This window comes from Pteropus medius, unplaced genomic scaffold (assembly GCF_902729225.1).
Source record: "Pteropus medius unplaced genomic scaffold, Ma_sr-lr_union100, whole genome shotgun sequence".
In the NCBI taxonomy this organism is placed as follows: Eukaryota; Metazoa; Chordata; class Mammalia; order Chiroptera; family Pteropodidae; genus Pteropus; species Pteropus medius.
Genome location: NW_024349801.1, coordinates 8,561,903 through 8,585,743, shown reverse-complemented (window position 1 = coordinate 8,585,743; position 23,841 = coordinate 8,561,903). Strand labels below are relative to the sequence as shown.

The following is a 23,841-nucleotide window of genomic DNA, read 5'->3' as shown; positions in this document are numbered from 1 at the left end:
TTGCTGTAAATATGGAAACAATAGTCTCTTTGCAACAAGTAAACACACAGGGCAAAACATACCAACAGAAAGCAAAGGTTTTGTTGAACGGGCAAATTGCACAAAGCTTGCATACTGACTGTGTTAATGAGAGAAAAAGAGGTAGGAGGGTTTGATGCAAGCAGGGCCATTTCCAGGAAGACAACTTTCTGGACACACCAGATGGTCAACAGGAAGTGGGGCATTTTCATGTTTAGCACAGAAGGAACCATCCAGTGGATTCTATGAAAAATGTAAAGTCTGTACTTTGAACCATTAGTGGCAGAGACTCTGAATTGGCCCAAACTCTCATGCAGCAGGAAATGGGACATTGACAGTGCATGTGGGGGCAAGGGGTGGGAGGAGGTGCCTGTGTGCACCCTTGGGAGGGGATAAAGACCCCGTTTTTATTAACATTTCATGAACTGGCTTCCCCATACCAAAAAGCTCTCTCCTTTGAACACCTAGGATGCAGAGTACGAGAGAGTGCTCAAGCTTTAGATCTTCACAGCCCTGGAACTTAATTCAAGCTGCTTGCTGTGTGACTCTCAGCAAGTTACTTTACTTCTCTGGGCCTCCTCTTCCTCTTCAGAAATGCAGGGAAACAGTTCTCTCTCAAATGGCTATTCTGAGGATTGTTTTAAAAAAGCAACACACCTGGCCTTAAGAAGGGCTTAATCTCAAGTTTCCCATTTGGAGATATTTCTACTGCCTCCACTCTGAACCTTGACCTCATCCGTGCTTGATGTCCCCAGAAAGAACATAATACCCTAGCTGTCCATACTCAATGTGGCACCAAGGGGCAGAGACTCCAACAGGATCCTGAATTATGCACTATCCAACCAACACTGGCCAACTGGCTTCACCCACCCAAGAGCCCAAGCTCCACGTCCCAGCTCCACATGTGGGGATGGTGTGGTTGGGAAGCAAAGGAGAGAGTGAGCGCTAAGAACTGTTCTTTGCACTTAAAAGAAGGAAAAATGCAAACCACTGCTTATTGTGATTCAACAGAATGCAATTAATTTTGTGTCTGTCTTAAAATAACATTCAAAAAGTCCCTGAAAAGTAACCACTGGATCACCTGGTGTCTGTGCATAAAACCACTGGCATAAATTATCGCTGCCTGGTGTCCTTTGTCTCCCTTTGAAATTCTCTCTGGTGCATTCGTCGGCATCATGAAGATGTGGGTTGCTGGCTCCCCTACGTGACCGCAAGCCCCTCACGTCTCCCTGTTGCCTCACTGCAGCAGCAAAAAACTGAATAGTCACAGACAAGCTCCCATCCCAAGCGGCAGACCGGAGACAACCGTATCACCTCCCTCCACTGCGTGGGAAAAAGCGGCCTGCTGGACGGAGGACTGCACAGGCCTGAGTGGGCTGCTTGGATGGGCCCACCCCCAACAGGTGCATATGGTAATGCAGCCCTGAGCCGCAGATCAGAGGTTTGAGATGAAAGGAAAATAAGTGGCTAAAAGAAAATGCAATTGCCACCAGACACATCTGTTTCCCTTCATCTGATTTATATAGGATGTACAGAAGGCTCTGTCAGTTTGGTGCCCACTGGGTGTCACAAGCTCAGTAACACCCAGCCAAAGGGGCACTGGCCTCCTTGGTAGCAAATGCAGGCTTTCTACCAATACCTAACAAAAAAGGACAAGAGGAGAAGGCCATGTGGGTTTTGAAAGCCAACAGCACCCAAGTTCAGCAGGTGTGGCTTCATTAATAAAACGTTTAGTTGAAGAGCCTCTCCATGGCCCCCAGCAACTCTACTTACTTGTGCAAGAGTATCTCTTCCAGACAGTGCATTCCTTGAGGATACAGCCCGTGATCTACTGAGCTCTGGATGGGTGCAAGGGTGAGCAGAAGTGTGGATAAATACGTGGATGGATGTGTAGCTAGATGGAGTTTGGAAACAAGCTAAGAGGGGCTGTGTGTACAGTGCATTAAAAAGGAAATTCTGAACCCATTCAGGTGACGATCAGATTGCCATCTGCTACTTGTAGACAAACATTCAGAAGATTGGCAGCATTTTTAAATTAAATCAATAGCCATTCAGATGCACTGGAGCAATAGCCATGGGTTACTATTAAGAGGTTCCATTTAAACATTGATGCTTAATCCAGAGCTCAAAAGATCCCTCTGAACCTTTGATTAGCTTCAGTCGCAGATTTAACAGTCATATGGGGAATGACCAAGACTTTGACACTTGCTCCACCATCTTGCCTCTATCAACAGATTTGTGGAAATGACCTTCTATGACTTCTGTGGCTAGGTCCTAAAGTCCCATGATTCATCTCCCCCGCATTCTCTTGAGACACTCATTCTTGGAACCCAGCAGCCCAGGCAAGCCCACGTGGACAGACCACATGTAGGTGTTCCAGCTGACAGGGCAGCTCAGGTGTCAGCCAAAAATCAGTATCAACCACATGCAAATAATGATGCTTCCAGATGATCCCAGCTCCAGCCATCAAGTCGCCACAGCCTTCAGGTCTTCCCAGTGGAGGCCCAGAAACTGTGATGCAGAGAACAAGCCATTCCTAAGTTCCCTGTCTGAATTCCTGACCCGCAGAATACACAAGCATTAAAAAAATTGTTTCACACCATTAATTTATGAGGTGATTTGTTTTCCAGCAATATCAATCGTAATACTGAAACTGAAACACTGTCCCAAAATCTACCCCACTCAGCTTGAGCCTTGACACTGAGCTCCGTCCTGTTAGTCCCAAAATGCAGAGGTGACCCTTTCCTCCTATATCCGTAGATACTTTTTAAGGTCTTATTACCTAACGCCAATAAAATAAATAAATCAAGAGGCTGCTGCCCAACCGGTTTGCTGCCCATTATTTATACGTCTGTTCCTGTGTCTCATGCATTAGATCATATCCGATCATTCCTCGGATTTGTCACAAGTTCTAGCCACTTCAATAAAGTCAGCACCCTATCCCTGACCTTGATCCTCTCCACTTCGCCAACTGTTCTGGTCCATAAAATCCCAGCATACTTCACATAGATGCCAACCTGGGAAGCCGAGAAGAAATACCATCTCTGCATTCCAAACTCAATCCAACTAACTCTAAGGCTCACGTGAGGCTGGCAGGGAAAGGTAAATTAGTGCAAAAACAGGATACCTTCACATTTGATCAAAAGCTCCATTTTTAGAGATCAAATGAAAGGTAAGTGTTTATAAAGCTCCTTTAGTGGGTAGATTCCACAGAGTGGCATCAATATGGTGTTTCAATCCATCCCAATGAGTGGGAGGCAGCCAGAGCCTCCAGACATGCTAAGCGCCCCTCAGGATCAGATAGACATGTCAGTAGACACAGAGTGGGGTGGTTACGGTGATGCAAGCGAACGGACACATCCTACTCACCTGGAGGAGCAACTGAGATGAGATGCAAGCAAGTGTATCTGAAGTATGATGTACAAACATAACTGGGACCTTTGTCTGAGCCTTGAACCTGGTAAGAACCAGGGCAGCAAAGAGAGGAAGAAATGTGTGTGGCTCAGGCCCCAAAGAAGAAAGGACTCGAGAGCACACCCTATACTCCTGTAACTTGGCAGTGGCCTGAGGATACAGGAAGCCTTGTGGGACCCCAGAGTCATCACCCCTTAATAATCAACAGTGGACCAACGGCTTTGGAAGACCATAAGCACCACCGATATGCCGACGGAGGCAGCTACCCAAGAGTAGTTATCTTGACATCCAGAGGGTTTTCATTTTTATCTCTCATATCCAAGACCAACTTTACCTTCTAAATTTCCTCCCAAGACACTTACAGTCCTCCACTGGCACCACCCTAGGGCAGTCCACAGCCCCTCACAGCAACCTCCAAATGGAAAACCCCGCACTGCCCTGGCCTCCTCCCTCCATTCTCCACGCTGCCTCCAGCGAGATTTCTATCATAATGAAAATATAATCATGTCACCCACTCCCTACCCCTTCTTAAAACTCTTCAGTGGCTTCTCACTTCTCAACAGAGAAAGTATAACATCCTTAATATGGTCTATGAGGCACTGCACAGTCTGGCATCTGCCAGCACCTCCCGCTCTATCACCCTCGTACCTCCCCCTCACTCTCCACACTCCCAGCCACTTTCTGGAAACATCTATGTTCCTGACCTTCGCCTCAGGGCCTGACCCTGGTACCCTGGAGGGTGCTTTCATTTCCCATCCCTCTTCCCCTAATTACCTCCTACCACTTCTTAGATGCAAGAAGAAGTGGGTTCTGAGCCAGACTTCTTGAGTTCAAATTCCAGCCCTGCCACTGACTTGCTATGCCCTTGGGCAGAGGGCTAAAACTCTATGTGTCTCGGTTCCTCATGGGGATGAATAATCATTCCTGCTTCATGGGGCCAGTAACATAAATAAATTAAGTTCAAATGATCGTATCTGGGCCTAGCACATCAAAAGTACTCAGTAACTGTTAGCACCTTATTCTTATTCCAGCTGAAATATCACTTCCACAGAAAGATGCCTCCTCTGTGGCTCCCTACATGAAAATTTCTTCATTTAATGCTTTCCTTCAAAGCATTTATTACCTCGTAATTATACATCCTTTAACGGGACTCTTTGATTAGTGAATGTCCCACCCACAGGTCACAAGAGCAGGGTATGTGTCTGGTTTTGCTCACATCATATGCCAGTACTTAGCATGGCTCTTAGCATACAGCAGACACTCAAATTAAAACCTCTTGGATGGATGAATGGGTGGGTGGATAGATGGATAAAGGGACAGACAGATGCAGGGATGGATGGAGATAGCCTAAATGACACAGTGAGGAGGCTAGCCATTCTCACTATCCAAGATTATGCCCAGCATATTCACCTTCATGACCTACCCACAGTCCTGGACTACCTGTGTGTCATCTGTGATGACTGTGAGCATCACCAGTTCTCTTTCCCACCTCACTATTTTTGGTGGGCTCCATCTTACAAAAAGACTTTGATGGGGCCAGAGGGGGCTAGCTTTCCAGCTAGGACTAAAGTAAGACACGCCAATGGCAATGCACTGAGCACAGCCTCTACTGCAAACGAAGGTCAGTGAAGAGAGAGGTAACCTGAGACAGGGTGATCAAGAGCCCTCCACCCTCTTTCCAGGATTCCACCAGGGCAGCATCTAAGGAAGCTGATTCACGTCCTTGCCAGCCAGGAAGAGGAAAATCCCCATGGCAAACTGGACATTGAGCCAGATCCCTTCTCAGATCTCCACTGTCTGAGACACAACAAGAATTCGTGAGATCTGCTGGGGGCAGGCAGCAGTGAAGTGGACGGCTGAGGTCTCTGATCTTGAGGGCTGGCTGGGATGTGTAGAAGACAGACAGGAAATACATAATTAAAATAAATAATCAAAATCAATGCAAGTCAATATGGGAGGTGGAGGGATCTCCATTATATTCTAGAAATTCCCTGGCATGTAAAACAATTTTCCCATGTGGTTTCATGGAGGCAAACCAGGTGCACTGAGCAGGTGTGTTGCCAATAAGTTTCTCACCTGAAAGGCCAAGCAGTGCTGTGAGATGCTTATAGAGAGGCTCAGAAGGTACCCAGCTACTCCTGCGTGTGTGAAGTGCCTCTGACGTCAGGCTCACATCAGGTGTTTTCCCAAGCACAGGCACTAAATCATCTCGAGAAACTCAGGAAAGACAATTACCCCCACTTTACAGATGTAGCAACTGCGGCTGGGAGGGGTTAAATGAGTTAGCCACACAACTGAGCCAGGTGTGAAACCCAACACTGTCTGCAAAGCCCATGCTCTTACTGCTATACCTGACCACAAGGGGAGTAAGAAGTGGCTTTTGTTTCGTCTTTGCACAAAATGGAGGGACCTAATTTAAAATAATATGTCAATGTGCAGCACTTGCTGTCAAGATAATCTGCAAGTAAAACTCAAGACTTGTTTAAAGATGGATGGCAAACTGTTACATAATAGATATATCAGTGATAAATAACCTCGTGGCCACCCTGACACTAAGTACCCTATATACACAATTTCATTTAACCCTCACATCACTCCCACTGAAGGCGAGGTTAGGACCATCATACCTGATTTACACATGGAAACAGAGGTTTTGAAAGTTAAAGTGCTTACTTAAGGGCCAGAAGTTGAACCCAAGCCTATATATTTCAGTGCCTAAGACTCGTATCATCTGATCATTCGAGCAAAGCTGACTTACTGCTCCAAGGCAAGGCAGGCTGGGATGGTGGCCAGGCTCAGGAGTAGAATTAGCCACCACAAGGAAAGGATTTAGCTGGAGGTCCAGTCTAGCAAATGTAGCCTGATACCCAAAGCACCAGCAGCAGATAGTAGGTGGTTGGTCACAGGATGGTGAACCTAGAACACTGGGTCTGCAGGTGACAAAGGGAAAGCCTGCCCAGGTAAGAGGGTCCCAGCAGCCAGGCCTTTGTTGGAGACAGAAACTGGTCCCTAAGAAAAGTGCTCACCAGATCAAGGGAGGACCTAGGACCTAGAGAAACAGAGAGGGAGGCAAGGACTTGTGGCCAGGAAACAATGCAGGGTTCCAGGAGCAGAACCAGGAAGCCAGGCAGCATTGTTCTTGGCAGTGAGACCAAAGTTGTCAGGGAACAAGTCCTGGGCTTGATAACTTAATGCTCCCAGGGAACTGAGTAGGAGCCCCTGGAACTCCTAAGGGACTCCTTTGAAGAGAACACACTCTTTCATTCCTTCAGTAAGTACTGATTGAGCACCTGTCATGTCTCAATCAAGGCTAGGGCTAGGTCCCAGAGATAGAGCTTTGAACAAGACGGATATGTCCCTGCCTCGCCATGAGCTTGAAGTGCAAGGCAATGCCTCTCGAGCCAGCATCTGAGGTCATTCATAAACATGCAGATTCTTGGGCCCTGCCCCAGATCTGCTAAAGGAAGTTAGGAGAGGGAGCCTCTGTGGCCTTGGACAAGTCATTGGACTTCTCAGAGCCTCAGTTTACCCATTTGTAAATGGGACTAGGAATAAGAATGGCTCATGGGTTGTTATATTAAAATGATTATACTCAGCACAGAGTAGGGGTTTGACATAAGCCAAGATCGTTGTGATCTTCCTTTTAATTTTCCATGTCATCATCTATGAATAGGGTCTATGAGTCTTCATTTGAGCAAGACCTCTAGTCACTCATATGCACTAAATTTTGAGATTACTGCATTGTTTTTTAGCTCTGCAGGCAGTTCCTGCTCTTTCAACATAGGGACCAGCCAATAACTCAAAATTGAGACAAACAAGCATCTGTACCCCAGGCTGTCTGGAGGAAAACAAGGTCACCTGGGACCCCAATTGTTCAGAATCACAATAAGTACGACCCCTGCAGGACAAGAGCACTAAGAAAAGCAATTCTCTCGTAGGAGCTCAGACGTAGTGACAGGAAACCAGGAGGCCGTCCCAGATGAGCTTCACGCTGTTCAGCCATGGAGGACAGGAAGCACCTTGCTCACAGTTTGTGTCTGTCTATGCAGAGATTATGACAAAAGAATCAGCCCAAGGGAAACCAAGAAATGGCTGAGGTCCGCCTTCTGCACCTCCTTTCCTAGCTATCTCAGCCCTCCCCTCGCATCTCTGCATCTTAATTAAGGGGCATTTTCCCAACAATGTCCCTGTCTCTCATGCCTTGACACTGTAAAGCGACCGGCCTTTAATTATAGAACAAAACAACATGTAGGTAAAAAGAGGCAGATCACGAATGAAGGTGGGAAGAGAGAGAATCTGGTCTTCTCCAAAGCCCTGAAACTGTGTAACATCCTTGCAGACTAAGGGGGTGAACCCACTCAGCTAGTTCTGGGAATGCCCCTCCATTTCTCCTTAACCACTCCCCTCCCTGTGGACACACCGGATTCCATGCTGGAACCTGGAAACCACTGACAGTCACCTAACCTCTAATGCCAGAAAACCAACGAAGCAAGGAGACAAAAACCAGGGACCAGGTTTGCTCATGCAGATTTTATGCTCATTCCTGCCACGTTTGTGAACAGTCGCCATTCAGCGTCCAAGGACCAGGCAGTGCAAAAACAACCCGCACACATAAATGCCTCCGATGAACCTTGCAGTCACTTTCATTTGATCCAACAGGAAATACTCCGGCAATGAGTCTGCGCTCTTCTACCAGTGCAAGGAACAGAGTGCTCTGCTGACGTCTTCAATTGTTGAGGGCGCTTTGCTGAAGACTATCTGCCCATCCCTTCAACGTGGCTTCTGAGGGAATTGCTGCTGCTACGAACGCATGTCGCTGCCTTTGTACCTGGGGCTCAGGATGCATTTTCTTCTTGGACCAACGTACAAGTGAGGGTAGGCTGCAGTTGATACGCTGCTCTGATTAGCACTATTATTCTGCGGCATTAGTGAGTGAAGACTACAGTGGGCTGGCCTGGTACTCCAACTTGGAATATTGTTTCTGGTTTAAAATTAAACCCTGAAAGCCCAACCACTTCAGAAATTGAGCGTGTGTGGTTGCTGAAAGGCTTTCTTTAGAGTCATCAGTGAGGTAACTTTTCTTAAATAAGAGAATAGACTAAAATAACCAGAGAGAACCCACATCATATCATTATAAGGAAGTGGCTACGGAAAGATGATGTGCTCATCCTGAAAAGACTCTAAACACAGTGAGCACATTTCCTCTAAGACCCCAGGAAAATGTCACCTCCTCCAAGGCAGTTAGGGACTCCCTCCCTCAGTGAAGCCAGCTCCTGGCCCAAACAGGGAGTAAAATAAATCACATTGACTATGACCCCTACAGGACGAGAACATCAAGAAAAGCAATCACTGCTATTGGCCGGCTGTTCCCACGTGCCCGGCTCCTGCCAAACCCTCACCTGCGGTGACTTACTGACTCCTCACAACAATCCTCGGGAGTACCTTCTGCCATCATTCCCAACTGACAGGTGAGCATGCTGAAGCTCCGAAAAATTAAGGAGTCGGTCGTAACTGACTCATAAGCTGAGCTCTTTCCCAAGGCACAAGCAAGTCTGAGCAGAGAAAAACTGCCCCACAGGACGTCCTTCCATAGGGATTACTGGGGGATGTGTCATGACAACTGTCCAAACTGCTCCTAGAGCTGCAAGTTCTTCCTTGTCCGCTGGAGTCAAACAGCCCAGGCAGCCACTGCCAAGCTGAGACACTGATGACCACATCCTTCTAAGCAGATTTAGCATCTAGCATATAGTCCGCCATATTTCACTGATTCTAAAACGCAAACACCATTTTCCATTCGATCATCTTTACAAACAGAACTAAAATCAAGGCCACCCTCCTGCTTCTCCAGGACTGAGATAAGCAACACCCCAGAGAATACTCGGCTGTTACGCCCCTCCCTACCACTGAACTCGAGTCCAGGGGCCCCCGCACACTCAGGGGCTGTGCACTAGGCAGAGCAAAGAAGAAATCCTGGCCACTGCCCAGGTCCGGTCCGGTGCTCCTGCAGAGACCCTTCCTGAGGAAAAGGTAACTGGGGAACACCTCAGGAGCTGAGGGAATGTCTAAAAGGGCTCTGTAAACAAAATAAAACAAAAATTCCAAGTGGTAAGAAAGCACTGAGACATCATATAATGAACAGTGGTATTTCTTTTAGTGCAGTGGTTCTAAATCTCAGCCGTGCATTGGTATCACCTGGGGAGTTTTTTAAACTACTGATAAAAATATAAGGCAATGAATGAATGAAAAAATGAACAAATGAATAAAACCCATGCTCAAATCCCAAATTACTGATGTCTCGAGTATGGCCTGGGCATGGAGAGATGTGAAAGCTCCTCAGGTGATTCCAGTGTTTAGAGGTACGCAAACCAACAGACAATAACTTATAATTAGTGCTGTGTCAGGTCTTTAATGAAAGCAGATGCAGTGCCAGACCTTCAGAATTTTCCCTGTGAACTCAGCCAGATGCCCCAAACACTCTCCATCTCCTTTTGAGGAGATGCTTTATCAAGTCAACAATGGTGAAGCTGTTGACGATTGCATAGGTACACAAGCTTCATGTTTATTTTATATGTAATCTTCAGGATATACCTAAGACCGATTTTTTGGGGGCCCATTTTACAAATGCAGAAACCGAGGCTCAAATACAAGTCCAACAACTTGTCCAAGGTCACAGAGGAAGTCATTGGCAAAACTCCAAAACTTACACTTTTGCAAAATACCACGCTGGCTCTTCAAAATACTGTGTTCCTTCCATGGACACGGCTAAGCACTAGAATCTAAGGATGGATAAACCACAGACCATGTGTTCTAAGAGCTTATAACCTGCTCCAGGATGCAGACGGGTATCTTTGCCATTGTCATATAAGCCACTCTCAGCTCTCCAAGGTACAAAGGATTGAGAGAGTCCAAAGTATTCTTGACTGGAGGAGTCAGTCTCCATAGGGGGGAACAGCTAGGACTTGGCCTTTGGAGGGTCAAGAGGATTTCCATTAGCAGAGGAGAGGGCAAAGACAAAGAGGGCCCAGGTGCCATGACCCATCCTGCTGCAGGGCAAAGGCCTTGTACCCACCAAAGGCAGTAGGGACACTGTATATCTATCCTCTACAGCCCCTGTGTGTCGAAGTACCCGTTTCAGGCACCTCGTCAGGCTTACTGTTTGCCTACAAATGCATTTAGGTATGTGGTGTAAGTCCAGGAATTCCTGGAGAGGAAAAGCAGCCCCAGAGAGCCATCTCACACCTTCTCGTCTTAGGAGCTATTTCTCCCGGCAAAGGCTGCAGGGAGCTTTGCCCAGAGTACTGTATTAATTAATCCCTGCCCTGGTATCAAGTGCAGCTTCAGTCTTGCAGCCCTGAGGAACGGAGTCGAACATATGACTTACAGTTGGCATTCTATCTGTGGCTGAATCTGAAGCTGGGAGATGGAACTTCTCTAAGTAAGGACCTTAACTCCAACTGTTCCTATACCCCACACTACCCAAATGCAAACCCTCTGAGTGTCAGAACGCACCTTGGTCTCACGGGGTCTTCCTTGAGAAGGACCACCATGCTCCAGTGCTGTGACCCCATAGGGAAGGACAAGTGGGACAAACACCATCCCCCTAGCACACTGACTTTATCTCAAGTCCTCCTCCTTCTTATTGATTCCACAGATTATTCCCCTCTGTTCCTCAGGTCAGGGGTTGGCAAAATACAGCCTGCAAATCTGGCCTACTATCTGTTTTTATAAAATATTATTGATAAAAAAGCCATGCCCATTTATTTACCTATTATCTATATGAGGCTACTTTCCCATCACAATGGCAGAATTAAGTAGTGGACAGAGACTGAATGACCCACAAAGCCGAAAATATTTACTCTCTGGCTCTCCACATAAAGAGTCTGCCAAACGCCTTGAAGCCTCGATTGAGATGGTATATTAGAAAATGGTAGTGCCTTCATCAACCCGGGTCCCCGAGTGTGGTCACAAGAAACAATGACCCTGAACCTGGTGCTGGACATGTAGACCAAAGGAGAAAGTGACCTCTTTTCGTTAAATCCACTGGGAGTTGAAGTAGTTGTTAACCACAACATAAATTAGCTCATAACTTTCACACTCCAAACAGTAATAAAAGTGAGGTGTAGACATAGGTTAAAAGGTAAGAGACATACTCAGAATCATAAACACATAAAAACAAGCTGAACCAGGACAATGTAGATGACTCTTTTAATGTTGAACGTAATTGATTGTCAATCTGTTTTACCAGGAAAGTAATAACAAATATGTAAATAACTGAATAAACACAGAAAATCTGATATTCAAATTAGATGACTCATTTTAATCTACTCTGAAAAATTTACAAGAGAACTTTATGAGTACTTTTATTGCCCATCTCACTAAACACTTACGTGCTGAGAACAGGTAAGGGTCATTACAGTTTTCAGCACACTAATAAATTTAGCACTGTTGTAGTTGTTAACAGAATCGGAGTGAGAGTTGAAATATTGGGCACTTTTACATTGTTTCACATTTCTGAAATACATTTATGTTAGTAAGAAGTATTTGCTTTACTATATGCAAGGAAAAATAAAGATTTCATTAAAAAAAAAAGTTTGCCAACCCTGCCAAAAACGAAAAAAAGGAGGAAAACAAGGAGAGCTAGAAAAATTATTTATGTGTTAGTGTCCCTGTCACAGAGCTCTTTTTTCTATGCTATTAGGGTTATTACTCTCAAAGAACAAATCTGCTTTAAAACTTTAGAGACACCTCACTCCATGCAGAACAAAGATCCCAATTCCTTAGCATGGTCCATAAAATCCCATAACCCGTGTCCGCCCACCTCAAACACATGACAAGCACACATAGCATGACATGACATAAAATAGATCGGTGTGCCCTGCCTGTAGTACATTCATCGTTTTATGAAGTTTTTGTTTCACACACATATTATATATATGCCCACATATTTGTGTATTGAGCCCACGATGCAAAATATATTTCTTTTGGTGGGTCACAGGCAAAAATCTCTGGAAGCCACTACACTAAAACTCTATGAATTAAATCTTAAATCTACCCGCTTCTCTGCATCACCAACTCACAAAATCTCTTACCCTCTCACCTAGACCCTGGCTGCAGCCCCCTACCTGGTCTTCCTGCCTCTGTCTTGAACCTCTACCAATGCATTTGCACATGGTGGCCAACTCTGAAAAGCCCTGTCTTGAAACCCTTTGGTGGTTTCCCACTGTTTTAGAAATAAAATCCAGGCTTCCTGATACAGCCTCTAGACTTAAGCATGGTCTGGAGCCTGTCTACCTGCTCCACTCCTGTACCACACTGCAGCTGTGCTGCCTCAGACGTGTTCAGCACTTTCCCGCTATAGAGCCTTTGTGAGTATCATCCCCTTCAACACTGGGGTTGAACTGGGTTTAATTAAGTAATATATTGAGGATATATTGGGCTTGGATATTTCCAATTCCCATACACCCCCCACACACACACACATATACACACGCACGAGCCTTGCCTTACCAACTGCAGTTCATCATTTAGGTCCTACTTTAATGTCACTTCCTCGGAGTATCTTCCCTGACACCGTAGACAATATCGGGGACCCCTATAATTTTTAGCACTCTTTTCTACCCCTTACAACTCTTACCTCAATTGTAATTAGCAATTTGTGTGATTCACAGTAAATGTCTATCCCCTTTTGCTCTTGAATTGCAAGTCCCACATAGCATCCCGTTCACTACTGTCCCCAGCAAACCCCTGGCCCATAGTAGTGCTCAAGAAACAGTCACTGAAGGAGTCTATGAATCTCATCCTATAGTCTGCAAATCTCAGTCCACAAACTTTAAATTCTCATTTCTACATCTAGGAATTGGGCTCAATTACCGTGTCCTAAACCAGACGCAGAAGTTCCAGCAGTCTACAACAAATTCTGGCAACAGGTGTGTTCGACTGACCTGAACCCATACTTGGCATATGTGGCTCCTGTGAGTCTACCAGCCCCAGTGTGAATGGTATGCTTCTGTGATGAGCACACTCCCTGCTATTCAAGAAGACTGGGATCTGAGTTCTAGGGCCTAGATGAGTGAACCCTGGCTTTTTTTAAATTCTCACTTGTCAAAGACATTCTTGGTGTGACTCTACCCCCAAACTCCTAATAAGCTGGGGCATGTATCTCTCATTTTCTGAAGTAGGACAACTACTCATTCATTCACTCTTAAAAGGGGCAACTGTGAATGTTCCTTAGCATTTATTTAAGCTTCTTTCATTGTGTGTCTGAGTCACACACACAAAAAAAACCAGTGATATTTACTTTAAGTTCCACAATGATTCGCTAATCCAGAAAAAAACATCAGGTTCAGATGAATTAAGACTGGCCATGAGTTCAAACTGTTGAAACTGGCTAATGGGTCCTTGAAAGTGCAGTATAACATTCTATTTTTGTGTATATTTGAAATGTTCCAGTCTATGGCCATGCCACCCTGAACAAGCCTGATCCTGTCTGATCTCGGAAGCTAAGCAGGGTTGGGCCTGGTTAGTATTTGGATGGGAGACCATCTAGGAAGACCAGGTGCTGTAGGCATAAAAAAGAAAAAATAAGGGATTGTAAGCTGACAAGGTCCTTGCAATCTGTGAGGTCAGCCAAGGGTTTCCTCGCCTGAAAAAAAAAAATTTAAAAAAAAGAAAAGAAATGTTCCACGTGAACATCGAAAAAATTATTTGATGAGCATTTAATGACTCAAATCAATATTCACTCATATTTGCTCCCAATAATAAGCATTTGTTATTAAAATCAGCACTGAAATGAAGGTGCATGTAAAATAAAGGGACTGGTTTTAGCACAGCAAACAATAATTGTACAATCCTATCTCCAATTAAATTATAGCCCTTTACTAAAATAACATTAAATAGTGAATGAATTTCTAATTACTATGCATAAAAAAGTGAAATTCTATTTAGAGCAAGTTTTAAATAACTAAAAACATGACCCTAAGTACAGAGCTTGGCACTCGATAAGTATTTATTGAATGAAAGACCAGCTGAGGCATCTTTCCCAATTAAACTGCAACTATTTTTAGCTTAAGCAAAGAGAAAAAAAGATTAATAATGCCTAGGGTTCATATCTTGGTTCTGATATCATTCTCCAATAAAAGGAACAAGGGCTCCTTGGAGAAATGCCTGGAGCATCTTGTAGTACCAGAACGTAAGAAAGTGACATTAAAATAAAAATTTTTTAAATGCAGGCATGTTAAAGGGAGCCAACCTGAAAAAGTTTCCAATGGCCAAAGCTGAAACGACTTGAGCAAACAAAATAAATGATGTAACAATGAATTATAACCCAAATTATAAAATAAATATCCGTGAGTCCAATCACCTAAATTAGTGAACTAAAGAAACTAGGGAGAAGAGACATATCTCCCATATAGAATTCCAAATTGTTTCCAAATAACAATTCCAAATAATGTAGCTATTTCTCCCTCAAAAAGGTGGAGCTTAACTCCCCATTCTTAAGTATAGGCTGAGCTTCGTGACTTGCTTCCAAAGAACAGAGCGTGAAAGGAGGAGGGTGAGTACCCTTACGGCAGAGAAACTGGACAGACACTACCTCAGCTAGGTGATCAAGGTCAGCATCAACAGTGCTAAGTCATGTTGATACGTGTACCTTTTTATGTGATGAGAATGGCACGTGACCTCTGGGGTCTTCCTTGTAAAAGCCCATAACCCAATCTCATCAAGAGGGAAATATCAGACGAACCCAAATTGAGGGACATTCTACAAAATACCTACCTAGTACTCTTCAAAACTGTCAAAGGTAGTGGCTTGAGTGTCTGAGAAACTGTCACAGATCAGAGGAGCCCAAAAAGACATGATGACTAAATGTAATTATTCTGGATAGGATCCTCTCTTCTAGAAATGGGGCACAGATGCCCTCTGTAGATTGGCCCCTAGGTGGTTTATTGTTTGTAACAGGTTGTGAAGCTCACTGGCGCAAAACGCAAAATTTTACACATTCAGTTATTTTAAACACAGCCCAAATGAGCAGATTTTTAGCCACTTAGAGCCTACTTGCTTGGCATACCACACCAAGCTGCCCCTAACATCTGACAGTCATAGATTAAATAAAGTCTGTAACTATAAAGACCCCAAGCCCCTGCTGCTCTTCAGAGGTCTCTGTCCCAGAGACTCTACTGGGCTGCTGAGCAACATCATCTAGATACATAAGGCCCGTCTCCAGGCCCCCTCTCCCCTGGAAGTTCCTTCGCTCTCCCCTCCATTTCTGAGTAGTGACCCTGTACCATAGCCTCTGGACAGTCTCATGCCATGCAGGGCCACCCCTCATGCAAACCTGTCAAAGCATCATCCAAATAAAGCTTGTGTGGACTACGCCCATCTCACTGTCGTATCTTTTCCCTTGACTAGCCCCCAAACCCTCAAACCTCCTACATCCTGGAGCAAAGAGAGTCGTTAGGGAAAATCCAATGAATTCTGAATGAAGTGTACAGTTTAAAAGTAATTTACCAATAGTGGATCTTTAGTCGTGACCAGTGTACTATAGTAACTTAAGATGTTAGCAACAGGGAAAACTAGGTGAGGAATATACAGACACTCTCTGTAGTACTTTGCTGATTTTCTGTGAATCTAAAACAGTTCTAAAATGAAAAGTTTACTTAAATTTAAAGAACGATAAATAAGGAGAGGCGGGACTTCCATATAACAGCTGTTGTGTGAGAAGCCCAGAAAATCCTCTCACCCAACAAAACTACCACTTAACTGGTGAAAATCATAAAAGAAAATTAGCATTTAATATCTCTGGAAACTGTCGTAAGTGTACACAGAAAATAGAGAAACATTTATAAAACAATACCTATTAAATTTCAATAATAGTAGTAAGAGTTGTGGTAGTAAGAGTTGTGGTAGTAAGAGTCGTGGCATTTGATCCATGACCTGCTCCCATCCGTTTGACCAGCTCTAAGTTACAGAAACTCTGCTTTAGATGGTATAGCTAAGGACATTCCCTCTCTTCCAAGTGCCCAGTCTAAAGCTACAATTCTACTCTAGGACAGGTAAACTCTCAGTCTTCATGCCCACTTCCCACCATGCCCCTCCACCAAGTCCGTGTTGAAAAAGCTTGCGTACAGACAAGGGACTAGGAATTTCTTCCCCAACACAGATTCCATTTATAGGATGAAGACTCTACACAAGCCTTGATGGGCCATGAATACGGGGGCTGCAATCACCTCCCCAACCCAGATTGCTTGTACAAAAGAAGTTACATGCATGCAGTGGCAAGCTGAGAAGACCAGGGTCTACATCCTTTCTTCAGTGCCCATGCATAGGGTAGAGGTGTCACTCTGGGAGATGTGAGCTTCTGTCCCAACTCCTGCACTGGGGCAGTGGTGGAGAGGTTCTGCCCAAGAGAAAGGGCTGGCTAGCCAAAAGCTATGCCTGAGGGAACTGACGTCATCTGGAGCAAAGCATGGAGAAGATCATGCCTAACAACATTGTTGAAAACAACGAAGACCTTGGTGGCAGGCAATTAGAGAGGACTAGTAGTTTCATGAAGCTAGTAGCGATACTTAAAATGGCAGACCGGTCATACGTTTAATAGAGAAAATCAGAGAAAGGGACAATCGAGAAGGGCCCTCATGGAATTATACTCATCCCTAGGAATCCAGAAGCCTGGCAAATATGTTATGCAGCACCCATGGGGAGCAATCAGAGCTGGATGAGGAGCAGACTTAAACACATATCCCCATAAGAATCCATCAGCACTGGGCCTTACTGGTTCTACACGTTTAAGCATAACCTCTGACCAAACATTCACTGAAAAATAAACTATAATGACTCTAGGAAACGAGGCTTAAAATTATACTCATCCCTGCTGGTCTGGAAGACTGTGCATATGCTCAAGGCTGCACCTGCTCAGGAGCGACAAGAGAGAGAACACCCCAGAGCCCAGAGCCCACATCCCAGCACAGGACAAAACTGTGAGCCCTCTGAACTGTGAAAGTAGTTTCCAAGTCACATGCAAATCCAACAGTAAAGAGAGAAAATACAACTGCCTGAAGGGGCATAAGCACAATTTTTGACAATAAGTGGCTTATGCTGATCCAAGGGGAATCCCTAGAAAGCCAAGCTGAAAGATAAAAACAAGAGAGAAAAGCTGAGCGGGAACATAGAAGCTACACACTACAAAGAAAATAGACTTTACAGAATTAGTTCAGCCTAGTCATCAAACACATAAATAAATGACCAAATATAAACAACAACAGACTCGGGTTGGGGGTGGAGAGGGAGAATCAGTATCCATATTTCCTACAATATATTATCTGAAATGCCCAGTTTTCAACAACAAAAAAATATCTAAGACATACAAAGAAATACGAAGGTGTGATGAACACACAGGGGAAAAAAACAGACAATAGAAACTGTCTTTGAGATGGCCTAGATGTTTGACGTACCATACAAAAACTTTAAAACAACTGTTATAAAGATGTTCAAAAAACTAAAGAAAATCATGTCTAAAGAATTAAAGGAAAGTATGATGACTATGACATATCAAATAGAAAATATCAACAAAAAGATGAAAATTATTTTTTAAAAAGCATCAAATGGAAATCCTGAATTTGAAAAGAACAGTTACCAAAATGAAGATATCATTAGCAAGGTTCAACAACAGCTTTGAGTTGGTAGAAGAATCAGTGAAAATCATGTAGAGATTATACAATCTAAAGAACAGAAAGAAAAAAGAATAACGAAAAATGAACAGAGCCTTAGAGAAATATGAGACACCCTTAAGCACATCAACATATGCATAATGGAAGTACCAAAAGGAAAGGAAAAGAAAATGTAAACAGAAATAATGGTTAAATACATCTCAAATTTGATAAAAAATGGTAATCTACACAACTAAGAAACTCAACAAATTCTCAGTAAAATGAATGCAAAGATTATCACATCAGACACATCATAGTCAAATGTTGGAAGGCAAAGATAAGGAGAAAGTCTTTAAAGCAGTAAGAGAAAACTGACTCATCACATACAAGGGAACTAACAGCTGATGTCTCATCAGAAACAATGGAAACCAAAGGGCAGTGGGGCAAAAAGTGCCAAAAGAAAAAAAATGTCAACTAAAAATAAAATATTTAGTAAACGTAACTTGCAAAAATTAAGGCAGAGCAAAAACATCCCAAGATAAACAAAAACAAAGCATTTGTTGTAAAGTTAAACAAAACAGTAAAAGATGTATAGCTAATACTCCAACAATGGGGATTCAATTACTCAATACAAAAGAAGGTAGAAAAGAGAGTGAAATGAACAATGTATGTGCAGGACAAACAGAAAACAAACATTGAGATGACAGAAATAAGCCTAGCCTTGTGAAGAACATTAAATGTAAATGGTCTAAAGACCTCAATTAAAAGAGATTGTCAAATTGGATAGAAAAGCAAGAACCAACTATATATATATATATATATATATATATATATATATATATATATATATATATAATATGAACACATTTTAAACTGAGATATACAAATTGGTTAAATGAAAAAGGATGGGAAATGACATATATCATGCTAACACTCAAAACACTAAAAAAAAAAAAAAAAAAGAAGCCCATGTGGCCATATTAATATCAAAGTAGATTTCACAGCAAATGTATCATCAAAGAAAAAGAAAGTCACTTTATAATGATAAAAGGGTCAATTCTTCAAGAGTACATAAAATTAACATGTACATACCTAATAACAAAGCTTCAATATATGAAAAGCAAAAACTCATAGAAGTAGAAGGAGACAGACCCACAACTATTGTCAAAATCTTAAATACATCTCTTAAAAATTAATGAAATGAGTATACAGAAAATCAGTACCTGCAGAAAATCAGAATATAAAAAAATCTGAACATTACTATCAACCGATATGACATAGTAGACATTCAATCACTATTAATGACTCCTAGCTATCTTGAACACTCTAACCAATAAGAGTACAATAAACATTCTTTGCAAATAAATATTGCATATTTGCCAATATAGCTCACAGACAGAGTTATAAAACAAGTTTCAATGAAGTTAAGAGAACTGAAGTCACACAAAGCATGTTCTCTGACCAAAGTGGAATTAAATTAGAAATTAATAACAGAAGGATAGCTGGAAAATCCTTAAATATTCTGAAATTAAGCAATACGCTTCTAAATAATAATAAGGTCAAAGAAGAAATCAAAAAAATTAGAAAGTATTTTAAACTAAATAAAAATGAAAACAGCATATCAAATTTGTTGTAATATCTCAAGTCAATTACCTCAGGTTCTACCTTTAGAAACAAACAAACAAAAAAGTGAATTAAAAACAAAGAAGCAAGATAAAGGAAATAATGAAGAGGAGAAAAGAACGAAACGGAAAACGGAAAAGTGATAGATAAAAATCACTGAAACCTAAAGCTGATTCAATGAGAAAAATCAATAGAATTGATAAACTTCTACCCAAATTGATCAGAATAAAAGAGAGAAGACATAAATTAATAATATCAGTAATGAGGGACATGACATCACTACAGATTCTACAACTATTAAAAGGACACTCAGGGAATGTTATCCTTTTTAACTTTTTCCCAATAATTATAACAACTTACATGAAATGAAAAAATTCCTGGAGACACAAGGCTTTTGATTTCAAGAAGAAAGAGAAAACCTGAATAGCCACCCTATATCTACTAAATAAATTTATTTTGTAGTTTAAAATATTTTCACAACAGAACTCCACTTTTACCAACATTTACTACTACTACTACTGTTACTACTACTACTACTACTACTACTACTCATCCTCATCCTCATCATCATCATCATCATCATCATCACAACAACATCATCAATAAGTCCAATTCAACACAAACTCTGCCAGAAATTAAAGAGAAGGAAATATTTCTCTACTCATTCAATCATGGCAACATTATCCTGCCACCAGAATCACACAGAGATTATTACAAAAGAAAAACTACAAACCAATATCTACCATGCACATAAATGCAGAAGTACTGCAGACAATTTTGGCAAATACAATCCTACGATACATAAAAAGGACTATACGTCATTATTAAGTGGAATTTTTTCCCAGGATGCAAGTTTAATATTCAATAAAAAAATCAATGTAATTCATCATATTGACAAACAAAACAAACAAACAAAAACATACAAACAACTCAGATGCAGAAAAAGCATTTGACAAAATCCAAAATTCATTCTTGATTTTAAAATTTCAGGAAATTACAGACAGAAGGATATTTCCTCAACTTGATAAAGTACGCCTCCAAAAAACCTGTATCTAGCTAGCATCATGCCTAATGTGAAAGACTGGATACTTTCCCCCTTATATCATGAGCAAGACAATATCTCTCAGCACCTCTTTTCCATATTTATTGGAGGTTCTATCCAGAGCAATCAGACAAGAAAAAGAAATAAATGGCATCCAGGTTGGAAACAAAGAAGAAAAACTGGTTTAATTCCCAGAGACATGATGGCCTAGGCAGATAATCAAATTGAGTCTTCAAAAAAAGCTACGAGAACTAATTAGCAAGGTTAGCAAGGCTGCATGATACAAGATGAATAAAGAAACATCAATCATGTTTCTACATGTTAGCAACGAACAATCAGAAATTGTAATTTCTTTAAATAACATTCACAATAGCATTAAAATACATAAAATACTTACGGATAAATCTGATAAAAGAAGTGCGAAACTTTATACAACCGCAAAACACAGCTGAGAAAAATTTGAGAAGATCTAAATAAATACAAAGATCATGTTCACAGGTTGTAAATTCAATACTATTATAATGTCAATTCTCCAAATTGGTCTGCAGGATCAACATAATTCCAATCAAAATTCAAACGGGCTTCTTTTTTGTAAAAAAGAATGATAAGCTGATTTCAAAATTCATATGGAAATGTAAAGAACCTACAACACCAAAACAACTTTCAAGTAGAGAATGAAGTTGGACTGCTAACACTGTCTGACTTTAAGACTTATTATAAAGGTACGATATTCAAATAAGTATAGCACTGGTATAAAGATAAATAAACCAACAGAATAGAATAAAGAGTCAAGAAGTACTAGACCTACACACATATATCAAAAACTGATTTTTGACAAAGGAACAAAAGCAATTGAATAGAAAAAATATAGTCTTTTCAACCAATTGTGCTGGAACAATTAGATATCCATATGCAAAAAAGAAATTCGATACATACCTGACACTATATATAAAATTTAATTCAAAATGGATCATGGATGTAAAACCTAAAACTATAAAACTTCAAGAAGAAAATAAAATACAGGAGAAAAATCTTTGTGACCTTGGGTTTTAGACAAAGATTTATTAGATAGGACACTAAAGTCACAGTCCATAAAAGAAAAGAAGTGAAAAATTAAACTTTACCAAAGTTAAAACTTCTGCTCTTTGAAAGGAACCATTAAGAGATTAAGAAGACAAGCCATGGAACGGAGAGAAAATATTTTCAAATATGTATCTGATAAAGCATTTGTATCCAGAATAAAGTACTCATAAAACTCGATAACAAAATAACAACCCAATTTCTTTAAATGGGCAAAAGATTTGAACAGATACTTCACCAAAGAAGGTATTGCAGATGGCAAATAAGCAAGCAACAAAATTTGCAATATCATTAGTCATTAAGGAAATGCAAACTAAAACCACAATAAGATACTACTACGTATAAAAATGACTAAAATTTATAGTGACCATATCAAATGTTAGACGTGGAGAAACTAGAACTCTCATACATTGCTGGTAGGAATGTAAAATGGTACAACCACTTTGGAAAATAGTCTGGCAGTTTCTTAACAACTTAAACACACATCTACTGTGTATGATCCTTCCATTCCACTCCTATGCATTTAACCAAAAGAAAGAAAAGCATACGTCCTGACAAAGTCTTGTACATAAATGTTCATGGCAACTTTACTTGTAATAGCCAAAACCTGAAAGCAACACACATGTCCAGCAATAAGTGAATGGATAAATTGTATGGATAATTATACTGAGTGAAAGAAGCCAGACAAAAGGATGTGCATACTCAATGACTCCATTTATATAAAACTGTGGAAATGTAAACCATTCTATGGTGACAGAAAACAGATGAGTGGTTAACTGCTGGGGAAGCAGGGGAAGAGGTAGGAAGGATAACAGGGAGACAAGATTGAGGCATCACTGAAGTAATGGTTTCACAGGTATATATATGTCAAAACTTATCTAATTTTATATTTTAAATATTTATAATTTATTATATGTCAACTGTTTCTCAATGAAGCTATTAAACATCCTCCAAGAAGTAAGAGAAGATAAAATAATTCACACACAAAATATTAACAGGATGCTATAAAAATAATGAGAGAATCAAAAAATGAAGTTCTTGAAAACTAAAAACACAAGGGCAGAAAATAGAAGAGTTAGAAGACAAAGGAAATGGAAAATATAAGACAATATAACAGAAGAAATACAGTTAAGGTAATATAAGAAACTTAGGGAACCAGGAAATCCAGCATCTAAATAACAAAATAAAAACAGAAATTAAAAAGGAAGATATCTACACGATAATTGGGGAAAATTCCCACAACAAATATGTCTCCAGACTCACAGAGCCCACTAGGTATCCCATACGATAACCAAAACCAGACTAACCCAAGGCACATCCTTGTGGAAATTCAGGACTGAATATCATAGAAAAGATTCTGAAATCTTTTGAAAAGAAAAATAAAGTTTTACATCCAAAGGACCAGGAACCAGAGTGTCTTCAGATTTCTCAAAAGCAACTCTGAACACCAGAAGCAATAGAACACCTGTAAAATCTTAAGGAAAATGATTTCCAACCTAAAATTCTATACTGGGCAATCAAGAGAGAGAACAGAATAAAGACATTTTTATAAGTAAACAATCTCAAAAAATTAACTTCCCATCCACCTTCCTCAAGAATCTACTTGAGAATGTGCTCCATCATAACAAGGGTGTAAATCACGAAAGAGAATACACAGGAGATGCAGCACAGTTTAAAAAAAAAAAAAAAAGTCAGGGACTCCCAAAGCTGATAATAAAGGGACTCCAGGGTGACAGCTATACACTAGACCTTGAGGGAAGTCAGTCTAGACTGGAGCTGATGTGATATTATGTCTGGCCAATGATAGTGCAGGCTCTGTATTCAGAGCACCTTTCTCTCCAGAAATAAACAGGCATAATGAAAGTCACAGGAGCAATCATTTTTAATGATGAGCTCCATAACAATGACAGGGTATCAATGGGGCTGAAACGATAGGAAAATAAAGTACATATTTCACTGATGTTGAAATAAGTGTGATCATTTTTTTCACATTTTAACATCTATAAAATGAAAATATATCTT

General features: G+C 41.2%; 1 protein-coding gene, 1 long non-coding RNA gene and 1 pseudogene across 2 annotated transcripts in view; 1 reads left to right on the top strand and 2 right to left on the bottom strand.

Moving 5' to 3' along the window:
• Positions 1-23,841, bottom strand: part of CDYL2 (chromodomain Y like 2) — a 156,113-nt gene that overhangs the window by 74,491 nt on the left and 57,781 nt on the right. The window lies entirely within an intron of this gene.
• Positions 295-23,270, bottom strand: LOC120622987 (uncharacterized). Its single transcript, XR_005658611.1, has 4 exons — positions 23,259-23,270; positions 10,152-10,155; positions 7,340-7,346; positions 295-2,010 (listed from the first exon to the last, which is right to left on the bottom strand). It is a non-coding gene; the product is annotated as an uncharacterized LOC120622987 (long non-coding RNA).
• LOC120581101 (uncharacterized) lies at positions 13,881-13,999 on the top strand (annotated as a pseudogene).